Source organism: Zingiber officinale, chromosome 5A, assembly GCF_018446385.1.
Source record: "Zingiber officinale cultivar Zhangliang chromosome 5A, Zo_v1.1, whole genome shotgun sequence".
Taxonomy (NCBI): Eukaryota; Viridiplantae; Streptophyta; class Magnoliopsida; order Zingiberales; family Zingiberaceae; genus Zingiber; species Zingiber officinale.
The window spans coordinates 13,744,631-13,768,734 of record NC_055994.1 but is presented as its reverse complement, the minus strand read 5'-3'; positions in this window follow the sequence as shown (position 1 = coordinate 13,768,734).

Here is a 24,104-nt window from a genome sequence, read left to right as displayed (position 1 = left end):
TTTTTGTAAAACAATCATTTTGAAAAGTCTATTAACAAACCTCTTTCGAAAAATATTTGAAAATCCATTGGAAAATATTTTTGAAAACATGTTTGTTGAAAATTCATTTATTTTACTCTCTAAATATTTCTTTTGAAAAATAGAATTTCACTTAGCACAATTTTGAAAAACATCTTGAACACTCTTTTGAAAAACTATTTTTGAAAAAAACATTTTGAAATAATACATTTTGATTAAAAGTTTTTAAAACATTTTTTTAACAATGTATTATCTTGAAAATATTTTTGAAATTCATTTTCATGAAAATATTATGTACTCTTATCTTTGAAAATGCACTTTTAACTTAGAAACATACATCATTTATTTCCAATATCGCGTTGACAATTATGAATAATTTTTTTATATTTTTGATGTGTGTCAAAGGGGGAGAAATAAAGGTGAAATAAAAGTTAAGTTTTGAAACATTTATTGTGTTCTTAAAAATTGGGGAGAAATTTTAATTTGAGGGGGGGGGGGATATTTTAAGTAGTTGTTATTATTTAACTTATTTTAAAATCAAGTTGTCAAGCATAAAAAGTGGGAGATTATTGGTGTAGGAATACCAGAATCGAATTTAGGTTTTGATGTTGTCAAAGGTTCAAAGTTAAGTTTTTTTGTGATCTAATATATTTACCAAGCGTGCAGATTGAAGGATGTGACAGGTGTAGAGGTCCAGACAATAGGTTGAAGTTTAGTTAGGCTAGGAGGACCAGATAACTAGCAGAAAACTCAGTTAGGTCAGAGAGGATTTGATATCTGGCAGAAAGTCTAGTTGGGTTAACAGGATTAGAAAGTTTAGTTGCACTAGCAGGAAGTTGAGACCAAGACTAGATCATGGTCATGTTAGACAAGATCTAATTCATAATTTTATTATGTGTATTAACTCTATTTCGTAGGTATTTTTATTATTTTGGACTATCATGTTTTGCAGGAGCCTAGAGCAAAAAATGAAGTTAAGAAGAATAGTACTCAAGGCACCTCAACTGATTAGAGGCGCCCTGAGTGAAGGATTGGAGGTGCCCTAGATGGATGCATGCAACCTAGAGGATATTGTTGGTGCAGGAAACACCAGACGATCGAACCTGAGTTTTGATTATATCAAAGGGTCCAAAGTTAAGTTATCTTGTGATATAACAAGGTTGATTGAGCTTACAGGAAAGTCCTAAGTTGTCTTAGGCAAAAGTTCTAGTGGATTTCCGGTCGGTGAAAAATCCTAGGGAGAGGTAACCCTAGGTCCTAGGGGGTGGTAACCCTAGGTGATGGAAAGTGCTAGCTACGGCTAGGCAAGTGGAAAATCCTATGGGGTGGTAACCCTAGGTCCTAGGGGGTGGTAATCCTAAGTTATGGAAAACCCTAAGGGAGGTAACTCTATGCCCTAGGGGGTGGTAACCCTAGGTTATGGAAAACCCTAGGTTGAGGTAACCCTAGGTCTTAGTGGGTGGTAACCCTAGGCAGAAAGTCTGGATGGGTCATGGAGCAGACGTCCAACAAAAAGTCCAGTCAGTTTAGAGGACCAGTCTGGCAATAGGTAATCTCTCCTGAGAGGAGTAGGTGAGGACGCACTCCTCGTTGAGGGAATAGTAGACATCGGTTCGACCTAGGGTTTCCGGAGGAAATTTGAAGTCAGAATCGGACAATCCAAAGGCTATCAAGTTAATGATTATAATATTATTTGTTATTTTATCTAACTCTGTTTTGTAGGAAACTAACAGTTTTACAGGGTCGAACTTAGCTTTGATCGGTCGACCAAATTAGGGATCGTTCAACCGAACCTCCAAAGCAAACAAATAGATTTTCAGCCAGATAAACGTGTTCGACCCAACAATGGATATATGGTGACTGAAATAAGGTCGGATTGATCAAATCAGACTAGATAAGCCATCGAGGATAGCGGGATCGGTTGACCGAATAGTGGGATCGGTCGACCGAATGAGGACTCATCTGAAGCATAATCTAGACGGGAAGACAGATCGATTCAGACAAGATCGGTCGACCAAACCAGGGCATCGGTCGATCGATCAACGATGAGTCAAACCTGATCACAAGATCAGTGGATCTAGATCAGGCCTAGCTTGGCTATTTAAGGAGGGCTCTATCAGTTGCTTCAACAACACAATTTCCGAGAGCAAGAGCGAACAACTGCTGCTCTCTTCAACGTTGCTCCGACAATCGACGAAAGACTTCTAATTCTATTATTGTCGGTAACTTTGTTATATTGTACTTCAAGTTTTGTAATCTTTATTTAAACTATTAGTGGCTGCCCACCGAAAGCGATCAATAATCGCGGGCCTTGGAGTAGAAGTTGTCACATGCTCTAAACCAAATAAAAGAAATTGTGTTAGCATTATTTTTGTCTTGTTCATTATTTCACTACGTATTCTGTGTGTTTTAGGAAATGAACGAATTTGTTGGTCCCTTTGGAGGCCGGCAAGAGGGGAGGGGTGAATTGCCCTAAAAAAATAAATCTACCCTTTCTCACACAATCAACTAAATAAAGAGTACTTGTAATTAAAAAGACAGAGACTAATTAAAAGAAAGCAGACACAAAGGAGTTACTTGGTTTGCAATCAGAAGATTGCTAATCCAAGGAGAATGTAGCACACTATCTGAAGATCTTCTTTGGGCGGAGTAGTCTCTTAAAGCGTTAATAGCACAAAAGAAAAGTATAGCACAGAGAAATATATTACTAGTGAATTGCTTGAACTATTGAAATCAGTGCCATACTTATAGCACTGTTACAGGAACCTGGAAGGGTTCCGGGCGCCTGGGAGGGGATAAAACTTTATCCCCGATGCTTTGGTCAGCGTCCACATCATCGTTGATAGAATTTAGGTTCCGGGCGCCCAGAAGGGTTTCGGGCGTCCGGACCATATTAAAGGCTCCGGGCGCCCGAAATGGTTCCGGGCACCTGGACCACATAAGTCAACTAAGTTGACTTTTTGCGGCCCGATTCCTCTGCTCCGGTTCAGCTCGTCTTGGTTCGGGTATTCCGCTCCGGCTCCGTTAGCTTGGGTGATCTCGGCCATCAGGAATTGAGCTCACCCGAACCCAAGTTCCAGCCTTCTCCTCGAACAGCCTTCCTCTCTGGTTTCTCATCCCTCGAACGTCGCATACGTTCTTCTCGTCCACCGGTGTACTCTTCCACTCACCTCATCCCTCGGACGCACCGAGCTCGTCGACTATCTCCCCATGCTGTCCTTCTCGCTAGTCGTGTCTTCTGTTGGACCCCGTGGTAGTTTTGATGTGATCAACCAAGTTGGTTAGGTCATGCTGTATTTGATCCCTGTGTCTGAGTGTGCAGGAGCTTAGGAACACAGGAAGTCGAGCGAAAGATGCAGCTAGCGAGAAGGACGACACGGGAAGGGAGCCGGCGGGCTCGGTGCGTCCGAAGGACGAGAGAGCTGCGGAAGAGTACTCCGGTGGGCGTGAAGAGTGTGCACGGTGTTCGAGGGACATTAAGCCGGGACGGAAGACTGCTCGAGGAGAAGGCCGGGAATTGGGTTCGGGTGAGCCCTATTCCAGTTGGCCGCAATCACCCAAAAGAATGGAGCGTCAGAAGCTGAAGAAATCAAGCTGGAAATTAGGCTACCAGCTTGGAGGTGCCCTTGAAGGCGCCTTCAACACTGTTGAAGGCGCCCTCAACCCTGTTGAAGGCGCCCTCAACAGGTCAGTTTTGACTGTTTGCGTGCGGATAAAGTTTTATCCGCTGACCGAGCTGGAGGCGCCTTGAACCTTGTTGGAGGCGCCTTGGACCCTCGGGATAGACTTTCCAGGAGCTATAAAAAGGCCCCTGGAGCTAGGAATTCAACAACTCAAGCAATCAATCCATAAGCAATTCCTAGCAGTAGTTCTGAGCAATTAGAGTGTAAAAGGCTTCTCTGCCTTCAGAGAAGGAGAATTTTCTTAGTGCACTTTTCACTGCCCTGGATTAACAACCCTCTTAGTTGTAACCAGGTTAAACTTCTGTTTCTGCTTTTATTTTCTGTCTTTATTATTTTACTACTGCATTTATTCTGAGTTGAAATCCGAGGAGGGTAGTTTCATTTTTGTTTACAGCAATTCACCCCCCTCTTGCCGGTCTCCGCTGCACCAACATCTTCCTCTCGACTTCTTATGCTCCTAAGCTCCTGCACACTTAGACACAAGGGTTAAACCAAACAGGACCTACTTAACTTGTTTGATCACATCAAAACACCTTGGGGTCCAACAATCTCCCCCTTTTTGATGTGAGCAACTCAAGTTAAGCTAGGGTAAAACAAACATAATGTAAAGACAAATAATTTTACAAATAAGTGCATATAAGATTTTTCAATGAAATTTTTTTGATTATACCTCCCCCTAGACTTAACATTCTTCTCCCCCTTTGATCACATAAAAATATGGGGTTCTTAACACGTCTAAGGTTTACTTTATTTTTTTAATTTGTTTTTAGAAGAAATTTTGATAAGTTTTAAACAAAATTTTCTAAGATTATTTTTTAAAAAAATTCTAAGGTAAAGATTTTTTTTTTAAAAAAAAATTCTAAGTTTTTGCAAACATGAATATTTTTGAAAATATTCTAAAACAAATTGAATAACCCTTAAAAGCATTAAGTAATTTCAATTCAACGCTTTGTGAGTTAGTCAATTAAACTTTTTATTTCAATACTCGACTTCCAGGCGGTGGCGAGACACTAGACCTTCTTGGTTATTGGATCAACAACTACTTTCTAGACAAAGCCTCATAAAGAATTGAATGTTTAATTTTCTTGCTGAAAGTGCTAAGTCTAATTTAACTTTTAAATTAAACAAGTTTTTGGAACCCAATAGAGGTTCCTTCCTACAGGGTTAATCAAATATTTTCTAGGTATATTGGCTTTTGATATTTTTCTGATCTGACTTATGTGAAACCTATAGTACCAGTTTAATCCTCTATAATGTCTAAAAGCAGAAATATTTGAACAAGTAGAATTTTTCAAGTTTTCTATTTCTTCTTTTAATTTATCATTTTCAAGTCTTACTTTATCAAAATCTTCTAACAAACATGATTTTGCTAAAATTCTTTTTATTTCTAAGTTTTAATTTTTTAATTTATTATTTTTACATTTTAATTTGTACATGGATTTTGCTATAGACTTAATACCATAATAAAGCAGATCAGGAGGTAAGAGACATACCTCACTTACCATATCAGACAATAAGCCTGACTCTCCCCCTACTTCGCTGCTTTCATCTGAAGTCGCTCCCCCTTCATCGATGTTGGCTTTTGATGTACTTTGCCCTTTATAGCTCGCCATCAATGCTAGTCTGGCATATTCTTATATTTCAGACTTAGATGATGAACTGTCGTCCCAAGTTACTTTTAGGTTCTTGTGCTTCTTGGGTATCTTTACTTTATCCTTCTTGAGTTCTGGGAAATCTTATTTTAGGTGTCCTTCCTTTTGACACTGGAAGCAACGAACCCTTCTTTTATTTCTTAGATATTTCTTATTTGCATTTCTTTAAATTTATTAGATCTAAAGAACTTTTTGAAATTTCTTATCATATAAATTTCTTGATCTTCTTCTGAATCTGACTTAGTTCATCCTTCTTGGTTGCATTTAGCGCCATAATCTGGCTTGAATCTTTTGATGCCCCTACACATCTGGTTTCATGTAATTCAAGAGTAGAAAATAATTCCTCTAAGGTACTTACCTCCAGGTCCTTTGAGATGTAGTAGGCATCGAGGAGTTAGGTCCATTCTGGAGTTCTGGGAAAGGTGTTGAGTGTGTAGCGTATCGTGTCCCGGTTAGTTACCATTTCATCGAGGTTCTCGAGTCTGGTAATTAGTTCTTTTATCTTTGCGTATAGATCGGCTACCTTCTCACCTTTTTCCAGATGGGTATTTGTCAGCTTGTTCCGAAGTATATCTCTTCTAGCGAGCTTGCCTTCGGACGTGCCTTCCTGAAGTTCCTGCAATTTTTCCCAGAGTTCTTTGGCTGATGAGTAGCTTCTGATGCGGTTGACTTCTTGAGGCGGCAAGACGCTCAACAAGTGACACTCCGCTCGATTATTCGCTACGGAATCATTTTGCTCCTTCTTTATCCAAAGACTCTCCTATTTTTCTTCTCCATTTTGATTCATAGGAGTTACAAAATTGTATTTTATTATTAAACGAAGTTCAAAATTAGTTTTTAGAAATACCTCCATACGATGTTTCCAGTGTGCAAAGTCTCCCTCGAATTTTGGTGGAACGATGCTTGGTTCGGCCATTAGTTGCTTTGCTTCGGTCGATAGTTAGTCTTTCTGAAGTGTCCTCGCTCTGATACCACTTGTTGGTCCCTTTGGGGGCCGTCAAGAGGGGAGGCGTGAATTTCCCTGAAAAAATAAATCTACCCTTTCTCGGACAATCAACTAAATAAAGAATACTTGTAATTAAAAAGATAGACACTTATTAAAAGAAAGCAGACACAAAGAAGTTACTTGGTTTGCAATCCGAAGATTGTTAATCCAAGGAGAATGTAGCGCACTATCTGAAGATCTCCTTTGGGCGGAGTAGCCTCTTACAACATTAACAGCACAGAAGAAAAGTATAGCATAGAGAAATGGATTACTAGTGAATTGCACTAACTATTGAAATCAGTGTTGTATTTATAGCATTGTTCCGGGCGCCTGGAAGGGTGTCAGGTGCCTAGGAGGGGATAAAACTTTATCCCCGACGCTTCGGTCAATGGCCACATCATCACTGATAGAATTTAGGTTCCGGGCGTCCGAACAACATTAAAGCCTCTGGGTGCCCGGAATGGTTCCGGGCGCCCGGACCACATAAGTCAACCGAGTTGACTTTTTACGGTCCGGTTCCTCTGCTTCGGTTCAGCTCGTCTTGGTTAGGGTCTTCTGCTCTGGCTCTGTTAACTTGGGTGATCTCGCCCATCCGGAATAGGGCTCACCCGAACCCAAGTTCCGGCCTTCTCCTCGAGCAGCCTTCCTCCCTGGTTTCTCGTCCCTCGAACGTCACATACGTTTTTCTCGTCCACCGGTGTACTCTTTCGTGACACCTCGTCCCTGGGACGCACTGAGCTCATTGGCTCTCTCCCCGTGCCATCCTTCTTGCTAGCCGCGTCTTCCGCTTGACTTCTTGTGCTCCGATGCTCCTGCACACTTAGACACATGGGTTAAACCAAACAGAACCTAACTTAACTTGTTTGATCACATCAAAACACCTTGGGGTCCAACAGTCTCCCCCTTTTTGATGTGAGCAGCTCAAGTTAAGCTAGGGTAAACCAAACATAATGTAAAGATAAATAATTTTGCAAATAAGTGCAAATAAGATTTTTCAATGAATTTTTTTTTGATTATACCTCCCCCTAGACTTAACATTCTTTTTCCTCTTTGATCACATAAAAATATGGGGTTCCTAACACGTCTGAGATTTACTTTATTTTTTTTTATTTTTTTTAGAAGAAATTTTAATAACTGGTAAACAAAAATTTCTAAGATTTTTTTTAAAAAAATTCTAAGGTAAATATTTCTTTTTAAAAAAAAATTCTAAGTTTTTGCAAACATGAATATTTTTGAAAAGTTTCTAAAACAAATTGAATAACCCTTAAAAGCATTAAGTAATTTCAATTAAATGCTTTGTGAGTTAGTTAATTAAACTTTTTATTTCAATACTTGACTTCCAGGTAGTGGCAAGGCACTAGGCCTTCTTGGTTATTGGAGCAACAACCACTTTCTAGACAAAGTCTCATAAGGAAATTGAATGTTTAATTTCCTTGTTGAAAGTGCTAAGTCTAATTTTACTTTTAAATTAAATAAGTTTTTGGAACCCAATAGAGGTTCCTTCCTACATGGTTAATCAGATATTTTCTAGGTATATTGGCTTTTGATATTTTTCTGATCTAATTTTTGTGAAACCTATAGTGCCAGTTTAATTCTCTATAATTTCTAAAAGAAGAAATATTTGAACAAGTAGATTTTTTTCAAGTTTTCTATTTCTTCTTTTAATTTACCATTTTCAAGTCTTACTTTATCAAGATCTTCTAACAAATATGATTTTGCTAAAATTCTTTTTATTTCTAAGTTTTAATTTTTTAATTTATTATTTTTACATTTTAATTTGTACATGGATTTTGCCATAGACTTAATACCATAATAAAGTTGATCAGGAGGTAAGAGACATACTTCACTTACCATATCAGACTTGAAGCATGACTCTCCCCCTACTTCGCTGCTTTCATCTGAAGTCGCTCCCCCTTCATCGATGTTGGCTTTTGATGTACTTTGCCCTTTGTAGCTCGCCATCAGTGCTAATATGGCATATTCTTATATTTCAGACTTAGATGATGAACTGTCGTCCCAATTTACTTTTAGGTTCTTGTGCTTCTTGGGTATCTTTACTTTATCCTTCTTGAGTTCTGGGAAATCTTATTTTAAGTGCCCATCCTTTTGACACTGGAAGCAACGAACCCTTCTTCTATTTCTTAGATTTTTCTTATTTGCATTTCTTTAAATTTATTAGATCTAAAGAACTTTTTGAAATTTCTTACCATATAAGTTTCTTGATCTTCTTCTGAATCTGACTTAGTTCATCCTTCTTGGTTGCATTTAGCGCCATAATCTGGCTTGAATCTTTTGATGCCCCTACACATCTGGTTTCATGTAATTCAAGAGTAGAAAATAATTCCTCTAAGGTACTTACCTCCAGGTCCTTTGAGATGTAGTAGGCATCGATGAGTTAGGTTCATTCTGGAGTTCTGGGAAAGGTGTTGAGTGTGTAGCGTATCGTGTCCCGGTTAGTTACCATTTCATCGAGGTTCTTGGGTCTGGTAATTAGTTCTTTTATCTTTGCGTATAGATCTGCTACCTTCTCACCTTTTTCCAGATGGGTATTTGTCAGCTTGTTCCGAAGTATATCTCTTCTAGCGAGCTTGCCTTCGGACGTGCCTTCATGAAGTTCCTAAAATTTTTCCCAGAGTTCTTTGGCTGACGAGCAGCTTCTAATGCGGTTGACTTCTTGAGGCGGCAGGACGCTCAACAAGTGACACTCCGCTCGATTATTCGCTACGGAATCATTTTGCTCCTTCTTTATCCAAAGACTCTCATATTTTTCTTCTCCATTTTGATTCATAGGATTCACAAAATTGTATTTTATTATTAAACTAAGTTCAAAATTAGTTTTTAGAAATACCTCCATACGATGTTTCCAGTGTGCAAATTCTCCCTCGAATTTTAGTGGAACGATGCTTGGTTCGGCCATTAGTTGCATTGCTTCGGTCGGCAGTTAGTCTTTATGAAGTGTCCTCGTTCTGATACCACTTGTTGGTCCCTTTGGGGGCCGTCAAGAGGGGAGACGTGAATTGCCCTGAAAAAAATAAATCTACCCTTTCTCAGACAATCAACTAAAAAAAGAATACTTGTAATTAAAAAGATAGAGACTAATTAAAAGAAAGCAGACACAAAGAAGTTACTTGGTTTGCAATCCGAAGATTGTTAATCCAAGGAGAATGTAGCGCACTATCTGAAGATCTCCTTTGGGCGGAGTAGCCTCTTACAACATTAACAGCATAGAAGAAAAGTATAGCATTGAGAAATGGATTACTAGTGAATTGCTCTAACTATTGAAATCGGTGTTGTATTTATAGCATTGTTTTGGGCGCTTGGAAGGGTGCCAGGTGCCTAGGAGGGGATAAAACTTTATCCCCGACGCTTCGGTCAACGGCCACATCATCGCTGATAGAATTTAGGTTCCGGGCGTCCGGACCACATTAAAGCCTCTGGGTGTCCGGAATGGTTCCGGGCACTCGGACCACATAAGTGAACTGAGTTGACTTTTTACGGTCCGGTTCCTCTGCTCGGTTCAGCTCGTCTTGGTTAGGGTCTTCTGCTCTGGCTCTGTTAACTTGGGTGATCTCGCCCATCCGGAATAGGGCTCACCCGAACCCAAGTTCCGGCCTTCTCCTCGAGCAGCCTTCCTCCCTGGTTTCTCATCCCTCGAACGTCACATACGTTTTTCTCGTCCACCGGTGTACTCTTTCGTGGCACCTCGTCCCTCGGACGCACTGAGCTCATTGGCTCTCTCCCCGTGCCGTCCTTCTTGCTGGCCGCGTCTTCCGCTCGACTTCTTGTGCTCCTATGCTCCAGCACACTTAGACACATGGGTTAAACCAAACAGAACCTAACTTAACTTGTTTGATCACATCAAAACACCTTGGGGTCCAACAGTCTCCCCCTTTTTGATGTGAGCAGTCCAAGTTAAGCTAGGGTAAACCAAACATAATGTAAAGATAAATAATTTTGCAAATAAGTGCAAATAAGATTTTTCAATGAAAGTTTTTTTGATTATACCTCCCCCTAGACTTAACATTCTTCTTCCTCTTTGATCACATAAAAATATGGGGTTCTTAACACGTCTGAGGTTTACTTTATTTTTTTAAATTTTTTTAGAAGAAATTTTAATAACTGTTAAACAAAAATTTCTAAGATTTTTTTAAAAAAAATTCTTAGGTAAATTTTTTTTTTAAAAAAAATATTTCTAAGTTTTTGCAAACATGAATATTTTTGAAAAGTTTCTAAAACAAATTGAATAACCCTTAAAAGCATTAAGTAATTTCAATTCAATGCTTTGTGAGTTAGTTAATTAAACTTTTTATTTCAATACATGACTTCCAGGCAGTGGCAAGGCACTAGGCCTTCTTGGTTATTGGAGCAACAACCACTTTCTAGACAAAACCTCATAAAGAAATTGAATGTTTAATTTCCTTGCTGAAAGTGCTAAGTCTAATTTTACTTTTAAATTAAATAAGTTTTTGGAACCCAATAGAGGTTCCTTCCTACATGGTTAATCAGATATTTTCTAGGTATATTGGCTTTTGATATTTTTCTGATCTAATTTTTGTGAAACCTATAGTACCAGTTTAATCCTCTATAATTTCTAAAAGAAGAAATATTTGAACAAGTAGGTTTTTTTCAAGTTTTCTATTTCTTCTTTTAATTTACCATTTTCAAGTCTTACTTTATCAAGATCTTCATTATTTTGCTAAAATTCTATTTATTTCTAAGTTTTAATTTTTTAATTTATTATTTTTACATTTTAATTTGTACATGGATTTTGCCATAGACTTAATACCATAATAAAGCAGATCAGGAGATAAGAGACATACCTCACTTACCATATTAGACTTGAAGCCTGACTCGCCCCCTACTTCGCTGCTTTCATCTAAAGTCGCTCCCCCTTCATCGATGTTGGCTTTTGATGTACTTTGCCCTTTATAGCTTGCCATCAATGCTAGTCTGGCATATTCTTATATTTCAGACTTAGATGATGAACTGTCGTCCCAAGTTACTTTTAGGTTCTTGTGCTTCTTGGGTATCTTTAATTTATCCTTCTTGAGTTCTGGGAAATCTTATTTTAAGTGTCCTTCCTTTTGACACTGGAAGCAACGAACCCTTCTTCTATTTCTTAGATTTTTCTTATTTGCATTTCTTTAAATTTATTAGATCTAAAGAACTTTTTGAAATTTCTTATCATATAAGCTTCTTGATCTTCTTCTGAATCTGACTTAGTTCATCCTTCTTGGTTGCATTTAGCGCCATAATCTGGCTTGAATCTTTTGATGCCCCTACACATCTGGTTTCATGTAATTCAAGAGTAGAAAATAATTTCTCTAAGGTACTTACCTCCAGGTCCTTTGAGATGTAGTAGGCATCGATGAGTTAGGTCCATTCTGGAGTTCTGGGAAAGGTGTTGAGTGTGTAGCGTATCGTGTCCCGGTTAGTTACCATTTCATCGAGGTTCTCGAGTCTGGTAATTATTTCTTTTATCTTTGCGTATAGATCGGCTACCTTCTCACCTTTTTCCAGATGGGTATTTGTCAGCTTGTTCCGAAGTATATCTCTTCTAGCGAGCTTGCCTTCGGACGTACCTTAATGAAGTTCCTGTAATTTTTCCCAGAGTTCTTTGGCTGACGAGTAGCTTCTGATGCGGTTGACTTCTTGAGGGGCAAGACGCTCAACAAGTGACACTCTGCTCGATTATTCGCTACGGAATCATTTTGCTCCTTCTTTATCCAAAGACTCTCCTATTTTTCTTCTCCATTTTGATTCATAGGAGTTACAAAATTGTATTTTATAATTAAACGAAGTTCAAAATTAGTTTTTAGAAATACCTCCATACTATGTTTCCAGTGTGCAAAGTCTCCCTCTAATTTTGGTGGAACGATGCTTGGTTCGGCCATTAGTTGCTTTGCTTCGGTCGACAGTTAGTCTTTCTGAAGTGTCCTTGCTCTGATACCACTTGTTGGATCCTTTGGGGGCCGTCAAGAGGGGAGGCGTGAATTGCCCTGAAAAAATAAATCTACCCTTTCTCGGACAATCAACTAAATAAAGAATACTTGTAATTAAAAAGATAGAGACTAATTAAAAGAAAGCAGACACAAAGAAGTTACTTGGTTTGCAATCCAAAGATTGTTAATCCAAGGAGAATGTAGCGCACTATCAGAAGATCTCCTTTGGGCGGAGTAGCCTCTTACAACATTAACAGCACAGAAGAAAAGTATAGCATAGAGAAATGGATTACTAGTGAATTGCTCTAACTATTGAAATCAGTGTTGTATTTATAGCATTGTTCCGGGCGCCTGGAAGGGTGCCAGGTGCCTAGGAGGGGATAAAACTTTATCCCCGACGCTTCGGTCAACAGCCACATCATCGCTGATAGAATTTAGGTTCCGGGCGTCCGGACCATATTAAAGCCTCTGGGTGCCCGGAATGGTTCCGGGCGCCCGGACCACATAAGTCAACCGAGTTGACTTTTTACGGTCCAGTTCCTCTACTTCGGTTCAGCTCGTCTTGGTTAGGGTCTTCTGCTCTGGCTCTGTTAACTTGGGTGATCTCGCCCATCCGGAATAGGGCTCACCCGAACCCAAGTTCCGGCCTTCTCCTCGAGCAGCCTTCCTCCCTGGTTTCTCATCCCTCGAACGTCACATACGTTCTTCTCGTCCACCAGTGTACTCTTTCGTGGCACCTCGTCCCTCGGACGCAATGAGCTCATTGGCTCTCTCCCCGTGCCGTCCTTCTTGCTAGCCGCGTCTTCCGCTCGACTTCTTGTGCTCCTATGCTCCTGCACACTTAGACACATGGGTTAAACCTAACAGAACCTAACTTAACTTGTTTGATCACATCAAAACACCTTGGGGTCCAACGGTCTCCCCCTTTTTGATGTGAGCAGCCCAAGTTAAGCTAGGGTAAACCAAACATAATGTAAAGATAAATAATTTTGCAAATAAGTGCAAATAAGATATTTCAATGAAAATTTTTTTGAATATACCTCCCCCTAGACTTAACATTCTTCTTCCTCTTTGATCACATAAAAATATGGGGTTCTTAACACGTCTGAGGTTTACTTTATTTTTTTTTTAAATTTTTTTAGAAGAAATTTTAATAACTGCTAATCAAAAATTTCTAAGATTTTTTTTAAAAAAATTCTAAGGTAAATATTTTTTTTTAAAAAAAAATTCTAAGTTTTTGCAAACATGAATATTTTTGAAAAGTTTCTAAAACAAATTGAATAACCCTTAAAAGCATTAAGTAATTTCAATTCAATGCTTTGTGAGTTAGTTAATTAAACTTTTTATTTCAATACTTGACTTCCAGGTAGTGGCAAGGCACTAGGCATTCTTGGTTATTGGAGCAACAACCACTTTCTAGACAAAGCCTCATAAAGAAATTGAATGTTTAATTTTCTTGCTGAAAGTACTAAGTCTAATTTTACTTTTAAATTAAATAAGTTTTTGGAACTCAATAGAGGTTACTTCCTACATGGTTAATCAGATATTTTCTAGGTATATTGGCTTTTGATATTTTTCTGATCTAATTTTTGTGAAACCTATAGTACCAGTTTAATCCTCTATAATTTCTAAAAGAAGAAATATTTGAACAAGTAGATTTTTTTTAGAGTTTTCTATTTCTTCATTTAATTTACCATTTTCAAGTCTTACTTTATCAAGATCTTCATTATTTTGCTAAAATTCTATTTATTTCTAAGTTTTAATTTTTTAATTTATTATTTTTACATTTTAATTTGTACATGGATTTTGCCATAGACTTAATACCATAATAAAGCAGATCAGGAGATAAGAGACATACCTCACTTACCATATTAGACTTGAAGCCTGACTCGCCCCCTACTTCGCTGCTTTCATCTAAAGTCGCTCCCCCTTCATCGATGTTGGCTTTTGATGTACTTTGCCCTTTATAGCTTGCCATCAATGCTAGTCTGGCATATTCTTATATTTCAGACTTAGATGATGAACTGTCGTCCCAAGTTACTTTTAGGTTCTTGTGCTTCTTGGGTATCTTTAATTTATCCTTCTTGAGTTCTGGGAAATCTTATTTTAAGTGTCCTTCCTTTTGACACTGGAAGCAACGAACCCTTCTTCTATTTCTTAGATTTTTCTTATTTGCATTTCTTTAAATTTATTAGATCTAAAGAACTTTTTGAAATTTCTTATCATATAAGCTTCTTGATCTTCTTCTGAATCTGACTTAGTTCATCCTTCTTGGTTGCATTTAGCGCCATAATCTGGCTTGAATCTTTTGATGCCCCTACACATCTGGTTTCATGTAATTCAAGAGTAGAAAATAATTTCTCTAAGGTACTTACCTCCAGGTCCTTTGAGATGTAGTAGGCATCGATGAGTTAGGTCCATTCTGGAGTTCTGGGAAAGGTGTTGAGTGTGTAGCGTATCGTGTCCCGGTTAGTTACCATTTCATCGAGGTTCTCGAGTCTGGTAATTATTTCTTTTATCTTTGCGTATAGATCGGCTACCTTCTCACCTTTTTCCAGATGGGTATTTGTCAGCTTGTTCCGAAGTATATCTCTTCTAGCGAGCTTGCCTTCGGACGTACCTTAATGAAGTTCCTGTAATTTTTCCCAGAGTTCTTTGGCTGACGAGTAGCTTCTGATGCGGTTGACTTCTTGAGGGGCAAGACGCTCAACAAGTGACACTCTGCTCGATTATTCGCTACGGAATCATTTTGCTCCTTCTTTATCCAAAGACTCTCCTATTTTTCTTCTCCATTTTGATTCATAGGAGTTACAAAATTGTATTTTATAATTAAACGAAGTTCAAAATTAGTTTTTAGAAATACCTCCATACTATGTTTCCAGTGTGCAAAGTCTCCCTCTAATTTTGGTGGAACGATGCTTGGTTCGGCCATTAGTTGCTTTGCTTCGGTCGACAGTTAGTCTTTCTGAAGTGTCCTTGCTCTGATACCACTTGTTGGATCCTTTGGGGGCCGTCAAGAGGGGAGGCGTGAATTGCCCTGAAAAAATAAATCTACCCTTTCTCGGACAATCAACTAAATAAAGAATACTTGTAATTAAAAAGATAGAGACTAATTAAAAGAAAGCAGACACAAAGAAGTTACTTGGTTTGCAATCCAAAGATTGTTAATCCAAGGAGAATGTAGCGCACTATCAGAAGATCTCCTTTGGGCGGAGTAGCCTCTTACAACATTAACAGCACAGAAGAAAAGTATAGCATAGAGAAATGGATTACTAGTGAATTGCTCTAACTATTGAAATCAGTGTTGTATTTATAGCATTGTTCCGGGCGCCTGGAAGGGTGCCAGGTGCCTAGGAGGGGATAAAACTTTATCCCCGACGCTTCGATCAACAACCACATCATCGCTGATAGAATTTAGGTTCCGGGCGTCCGGACCATATTAAAGCCTCTGGGTGCCCGGAATGGTTCCGGGCGCCCGGACCACATAAGTCAACCGAGTTGACTTTTTACGGTCCAGTTCCTCTACTTCGGTTCAGCTCGTCTTGGTTAGGGTCTTCTGCTCTGGCTCTGTTAACTTGGGTGATCTCGCCCATCCGGAATAGGGCTCACCCGAACCCAAGTTCCGGCCTTCTCCTCGAGCAGCCTTCCTCCCTGGTTTCTCATCCCTCGAACGTCACATACGTTCTTCTCGTCCACCAGTGTACTCTTTCGTGGCACCTCGTCCCTCGGACGCAATGAGCTCATTGGCTCTCTCCCCGTGCCGTCCTTCTTGCTAGCCGCGTCTTCCGCTCGACTTCTTGTGCTCCTATGCTCCTGCACACTTAGACACATGGGTTAAACCTAACAGAACCTAACTTAACTTGTTTGATCACATCAAAACACCTTGGGGTCCAACGGTCTCCCCCTTTTTGATGTGAGCAGCCCAAGTTAAGCTAGGGTAAACCAAACATAATGTAAAGATAAATAATTTTGCAAATAAGTGCAAATAAGATATTTCAATGAAAATTTTTTTGAATATACCTCCCCCTAGACTTAACATTCTTCTTCCTCTTTGATCACATAAAAATATGGGGTTCTTAACACGTCTGAGGTTTACTTTATTTTTTTTTTAAATTTTTTTAGAAGAAATTTTAATAACTGCTAATCAAAAATTTCTAAGATTTTTTTTAAAAAAATTCTAAGGTAAATATTTTTTTTTAAAAAAAAATTCTAAGTTTTTGCAAACATGAATATTTTTGAAAAGTTTCTAAAACAAATTGAATAACCCTTAAAAGCATTAAGTAATTTCAATTCAATGCTTTGTGAGTTAGTTAATTAAACTTTTTATTTCAATACTTGACTTCCAGGTAGTGGCAAGGCACTAGGCATTCTTGGTTATTGGAGCAACAACCACTTTCTAGACAAAGCCTCATAAAGAAATTGAATGTTTAATTTTCTTGCTGAAAGTACTAAGTCTAATTTTACTTTTAAATTAAATAAGTTTTTGGAACTCAATAGAGGTTACTTCCTACATGGTTAATCAGATATTTTCTAGGTATATTGGCTTTTGATATTTTTCTGATCTAATTTTTGTGAAACCTATAGTACCAGTTTAATCCTCTATAATTTCTAAAAGAAGAAATATTTGAACAAGTAGATTTTTTTTAGAGTTTTCTATTTCTTCATTTAATTTACCATTTTCAAGTCTTACTTTATCAAGATCTTCATTATTTTGCTAAAATTCTATTTATTTCTAAGTTTTAATTTTTTAATTTATTATTTTTACATTTTAATTTGTACATGAATTTTGCCATAGACTTAATACCATAATAAAGCTGATCAGGAGATAAGAGACATACCTCACTTACCATATTAGACTTGAAGCCTGACTCGCCCCCTACTTCGCTGCTTTCATCTAAAGTCGCTCCCCCTTCATCGATGTTGGCTTTTGATGTACTTTGCCCTTTATAGCTTGCCATCAATGCTAGTCTGGCATATTCTTATATTTCAGACTTAGATGATGAACTGTCGTCCCAAGTTACTTTTAGGTTCTTGTGCTTCTTGGGTATCTTTAATTTATCCTTCTTGAGTTCTGGGAAATCTTATTTTAAGTGTCCTTCCTTTTGACACTGGAAGCAACGAACCCTTCTTTTATTTCTTAGATTTTTCTTATTTGGATTTCTTTAAATTTATTAGATCTAAATAACTTTTTGAAATTTCTTACCATATAAGCTTCTTGATCTTCTTCTGAATCTGACTTAGTTCATCCTTCTTGGTTGCATTTAGCGCCATAATCTGGCTTGAATCTTTTGATGCCCCTACACATCTGGTTTCATGTAATTCAAGAGTAGAAAATAAATCCTCTAAGGTACTTACCTCTAGGTCCTTTGAGATGTAGTAGGCATCGATGAGTTAGGTCCATTCTGGAGTTCTGGGAAAGGTGTTGAGTGTGTAGCGTATCATGTCCCGGTTAGTTACCATTTCATCGAGGTTCTCGAGACTGGTAATTAGTTCTTTTATCTTTGCGTATAGATCGGCTACCTTCTCACCTTTTTCCAGATGGGTATTTGTCAGCTTGTTCCGAAGTATATCTCTTCTAGCGAGCTTGCCTTCGGACGTGCCGTCATGAAGTTCCTGCAATTTTTCCCAGAGTTCTTTGGCTGACGAGTAGCTTCTGAGGCGGTTGAGTTCTTGAGGCGGCAGGACACTCAACAAGTGACACTCCGCTCGATTATTCGCTACGGAATCATCTTGCTCCTTCTTTATCCAAAGACTCTCCTATTTTTCTTCTCCATTTTGATTCATAGGAGTTACAAAATTGTATTTTATTATTAAACGAAGTTCAAAATTAGTTTTTAGAAATACCTCCATACTATGTTTCCAGTGTGCAAAGTCTCCCTCGAATTTTAGTGGAACGATGCTTGGTTCGGCCATTAGTTGCTTTGCTTCGGTCGGCAGTTAGTCTTTCTGAAGTGTCCTTGCTCTGATACCACTTGTTGGTCCCTTTGGGGCCGTCAAGAGGGGAGGCGTGAATTGCCCTGAAAAAATAAATCTACCCTTTCTCGGACAATCAACTAAATAAAGAATACTTGGAATTAAAAAGATAGAGACTAATTAAAAGAAAGCAGACACAAAGAAGTTACTTGGTTTGCAATCCGAAGATTGTTAATCCAAGGAGAATGTAGCGCACTATCTGAAGATCTCCTTTGGGCGGAGTAGCCTCTTACAACATTAACAGCACAGAAGAAAAGTATAGCATAGAGAAATGGATTACTAGTGAATTGCTCTGACTATTGAAATCAGTGTTGTATTTATAGCATTGTTCCGGGCGCCTGGAAAGGTGCCAGGTGCCTAGGAGGGGATAAAACTTTATCCCCGACGCTTCGGTCAACGGCCACATCATCGCTGATAGAATTTAGGTTCCGGGCGTCTGGATCACATTAAAGCCTCTGGGTGCCCGGAATGGTTCCGGGCGCCCGAACCACATAAGTCAACCGAGTTGACTTTTTACGGTCCAGTTCCTCTGCTTCGGTTCAGCTCGTCTTGGTTAGGGTCTTCTGCTCTGGCTCTGTTAACTTGGGTGATCTCGCCCATCCGGAATAGGGCACAACCAAACCCAAGTTCCGACCTTCTCCTCGAGCAGCCTTCCTCCCTGGTTTCTCGTCCCTCGAACGTCACATACGTTTTTCTCATCCACCGGTGTACTCTTTCGTGGCACCTCGTCCCTCGGACGCACTGAGCTCATTTGCTCTCTCCCCGTGCCGTCCTTCTTGCTAGCCGCGTCTTCCGCTCGACTTCTTGTGTTCCTATGCTCCTGTACACTTAGACACATGGGTTAAACCAAACATAACCTAACTTAACTTGTTTGATCACATCAAAACACCTTGGGGTCCAACAGTCTCCCCCTTTTTGATGTGAGCAACCCAAGTTAAGCTAGGGTAAACCAAACATAATGTAAAGATAAATAATTTTGCAAATAAGTGCAAATAAGATTTTTCAATGAAATTTTTTTTGATTATACCTCCTCCTAGACTGAACATTCTTCTTCCTCTTTGATCACATAAAAATATGGGGTTCCTAACACGTCTGAGGTTTACTTTAATTTTTTTAGAAGAAATTTTAATAACTGTTAAACAAAAATTTCTATGATTTTTTTTTAAAAAAAATTTTAAGGTAAATATTTTTTTTTTAAAAAAAAATTTCTATGTTTTTGCCAACTTGAATATTTTTGAAAAGTTTCTAAAACAAATTGAATAACCCTATAAAGCATTAAGTAATTTCAATTCAATGCTTTGTGAGTTAGTTAATTAAACTTTTTATTTCTATACTTGACTTCCAGGCAGTGGCAAGGCACTAGGCCTTCTTGGTTATTGGAGCAACAACCACTTTCTAAACAAAGCCTCATAAAGAAATTGAATGTTTAATTTCCTTGCTGAAAGTGCTAAGTCTAATTTTACTTTTAAATTAAATAAGTTTTTGGAACCCAATAGAGGTTCCTTCCTACATAGTTAATCTGATATTTTCTAGGTATATTGGCTTTTGATATTTTTCTGATCTAATTTTTGTGAAACCTATAGTACCAGTTTAATCCTCTATAATTTCTAAAAGAAGAATTATTTGAACAAGTAGATTTTTTCAAGTTTTCTATTTCTTTTTTAATTTACCATTTTCAAGTCTTACTTTATCAAGATCTTCTAACAAACATGATTTTGCTAAAATTCTTTTTATTTCTAAGTTTTAATTTTTTTAATTTATTATTTTTACATTTTAATTTGTACATGGATTTTGCCATAGACTTAATACCATAATAAAGCTGATTAGGAGGTAAGAGACATACTTCACTTACCATATCAGACTTGAAGCCTGACTCTCTCCCTGCTTCGCTGCTTTCATCTGAAATTGCTCCCCCTTCATCGATGCAGGCTTTTGATGTACTTTGCCCTTTATAGCTCGCCATCAGTGCTAGTCCGACATATTCTTATATTTCGGACTCACATGATGAATTGTCGTCCTAAGTTACTTTTTGGTTCTTGTGCTTCTTGGGTATCTTGACTTTATCCTTCTTGAGTTATGGACAATCTCCTTTTAAGTGTCCTTCCTTTTGACACTGGAAGCAATGAACCCATCTTCTATTTCTTGGGTTTTTCTTATTCTGCATTTCTTTAAATTTATTAGATCTAAAGAACTTTTTGAAATTTCTTACCATATAAGCTTTTTGATCTTCTTCTGAATCTGACTTAGGTTCATCCTTCTTGGTTGTATTTAGCGCCATAATCTGTCTTGAATCTTTTGATGTCCCTATACATCTGGTTTCATGTAATTTAAGAGTAGAAAATAATTCCTCTAAGGTACTTACCTCCAGGTCCTTTGAGATGTAGTAGGCATCGATGATTGAGGTCCATTCTTGAGGTCTGGGAAAGACATTAAGTGCATAGTGTATCGTATCCCGATTGATTACTGTTTCACCGAGGTTCTTGAGTCTGGTAATTAGTTCTTTTACCTTTGCATGTAGATCGGCTACCTTCTCACCTTTTTCTTGATGGATATTTGTCAGCTTGTTCCAAAGTATATCTCTTCTAGCGAGCTTGCCTTCAGACGTGCCTTCGTGAAGTTCCAAGACTTTTTCCCAGAGTTCTTTGGCCGACGAGTAGCTTTCGATGTGGTTGACTTCTTGAGGCGACAGTATGCTCAGCAAGTGACACTCCGCTCGATTATTCGCTACGGAATCATTTTGCTCCTTCTTTATCCAAAGACTCTCCTATTTTTCTTCTCCATTTTGATTCATAGGAGTTACAAAATTGTATTTTATTATTAAACGAAGTTCAAAATTAGTTTTTAGAAATACCTCCATACGATGTTTCCAGTGTGCAAAGTCTCCCTCGAATTTTGGTGGAACGATGCTTGGTTCGGCCATTAGTTGCTTTGCTTCGGTCGACAGTTAGTCTTTCTGAAGTGTCCTCGCTCTGATACCACTTGTTGGTCCCTTTGGGGGCCGTCAAGAGGGGAGGCGTGAATTGCCCTGAAAAAATAAATCTACCCTTTCTCGGACAATCAACTAAATAAAGAATACTTGTAATTAAAAAGATAGAGACTAATTAAAAGAAAGCAGACACAAAGAAGTTACTTGGTTTGCAATCCGAAGATTGTTAATCCAAGGAGAATGTAGTGCACTATCTGAAGACCTCATTCGAGCGGAGTATCCTCTTACAGCGTTAACAGCACAGAAGAAAAGTATAGCACAAAGAAATGGATTACTAGTGAATTGCTCTAACTGTTGAAATAAGTGCTATATTTATAGCACTGTTCCTGGTGCCTGGAAGGGTTCCGGGCTCTTGGGAGGGGATAAAACTTTATCCCTTATGCTTCGGTAAGTGTCCACATCATCGCTGATAGAAATTAGGTTCCAGGCGCCCAACCACATTAAAGGCTTCGGGCGCCCAGACCACATAAGTCAACTGAGTTGACTTTTTGCGGTCTGGTTCTCTGCTCCGGTTCAGCCCGTCTCGGTCCGAGTCTTCCACTCCGGCTGTTAGATTGTATACTAAAAGCCTAGCTTTGTATAAACATTTATTTAGAAATAAAAAATCACAATGGTCAATATCTACATTTATTTGTTAAATGTAATTTGTTCAATTAATTTATATATTGTAGACAACATGGTGTGTGGTGTCACACACAGAAGATCATGTTGTCAGTTCTTTATAAATTATAAATAGTTGCTCACGACTAAGATGGAAAGGAACAAACCGTTGAAGTAGTCGTAGTGTAATTAAGTATTAGTTTATCTTAACTAAAAAATTACACTGATACACCCCAAGTGTATTGAGTAGGACCATTTTAGATAAGTTCTTTTTGTACTGACTTTATAAAAGAACTAGACCATGGTTATTATGGAAGTGTGTACTCTTAATCCTAATATAATAGCAAACACATATATTTAGTATTTATTTCTTTGACTTATCAATGGGTGAGATTTAACTCGATAAGTTAATAAGCCCGATAAGTTGGGAAATGATATTACTTATAGTGTGTGTTGTTGATTATAGAAGAAATCTGTGTCCTAGTTATCTAGGTTGAGAATGTCCCCAAGAGGAGCTCATAAGGATTGTCATGTTAAACCCTGTAGGTGGACTTAGTCTGACATGACAATGAAGTTGAGTGATACTACTCTTGGAGCTAGATATTAATTAAGTGAGTTGTGAGTAACTTACTTAATTAGTGGACATTCGTTATCTTAAACACAGGGAGACTAACACACTCATGATAAGAAGGAGCCCATAATATAATTTGGGATTGGTGGGGTAGTGCGATAATAACTCTCTAGTGGAATGAGTTATTATCGATGAACTTGAGTTGTGTGTTCGGGGCGAACACGGGATACTTGAGCTAATCGGAAGGCCAAAACTAATTTCTCCTCTACGTTCCTGTCGTAGCCTCATTAAAGCCTCAAGTCCATCCAAAGAAAGGCCCATCTTGGTGTCCAAGAAGGGGTCCTGTTCATTGCTTGGTGACCAAGCAATGGTCGGCCACATCTCCTCTTAAAGGGTTGGCCCTATGCTTGGTGCCCAAGCATGTAGGGGCCGGCCATAATAATTCAAACAAGGAGGGGTGTTTTGAATTTTTAAAATCTTCTCTTTGTAGAAAACTACAAATTTTAAAAGAGAGATTTTAAATTTGAAAATTTTCCTTATTTGAATTAGGCCACATGTTTTAAAAGAAAGTTTAAAGTTTTAAATTTTTCCTTTTTAACCATTCTCATGGTTTAGAAAAAAAAAAGGAAGAGAAGTTTTAAAATTTAAATTTTCTATCACCATGTTAAAAAAGGAAATTTTATAAGAGAAGTTTTAAATTTTAAAACATGGTTTTAATTTTTAGAACTTTCCTTTTTTAACTCCTACTTTAGGAAATTGAAAGAGAGCTTGTAAAATTTTATAAGAGGATTTCTTCTTGTAAAATTTTATAAAAAAATATATATATTTCCTTCCTTATAGGGGTCGACCACCCTTGCTTGGTGCCTAAGCAAGGGGTCGGCCAATAGGATTAAATCACCATCCAATAAAATATATGATTGGTGATTGCTTCAATCAAGAGGAAAGAAAAGGAAAAATTAAAAGGGAAAAGGAAAAACATGAGGAAGATTTTAATTGTTTGTAAATAGTTTTTTCTTATTTGCCTTGGGCAAGTATTATAAAAGAAGGGGAGGAGAGACTTCATGAATTAATGTTTTTTTTCCTCTCTCCTCTCTAGTCTCCTCCTTAGGGTCGGCCCCTAGCTCTTTATCATGCTAGGGCTAGCCACATATTGCTTGTGGTTCTTTTAAGTGGTCGGATACTATAAGGAGGAGAAGGAGGAGAAGAAGAAGAAGGAGGAGGAGGAGGCATCTAATTCTAGTCTCTTGCTTGTGCTCTCTCATGGTGGCCGGATTTTAGAAGAGGAAGAAGAAAGCTCTTTGGGTGGTGTTCATCTTGGAGGATCGTCGCCCACACGGCGTCCAAAGGCGAGGCGAGGAATACGACAAAAGATCTTGAGGTCATTAACATACAAAGAGAAGGTATAACTAGTAATTTTCTTCCGCATCATACTAGTTATTTTTCTTTGTATGAATTCCAAACACAAGAGGCATTAGATCTAGTTTTTCATATTTATTTTTCGAATTTATATTTTCTTTGTTTTTCGAATTTGTGATTCGATTGTTCTTTTTGGTTAACCTAGAGTTATTTAAGGAAATTAAATATTAGCTTTCCTTAAAAGGCTTTGTCTAGGTGGTAGTGGTTGCTCCTATATCCAAGAAGGTCATGTGCCTCACCATGCAGTCCTGGAAGCCAATTTTGGAAATTAATATTTA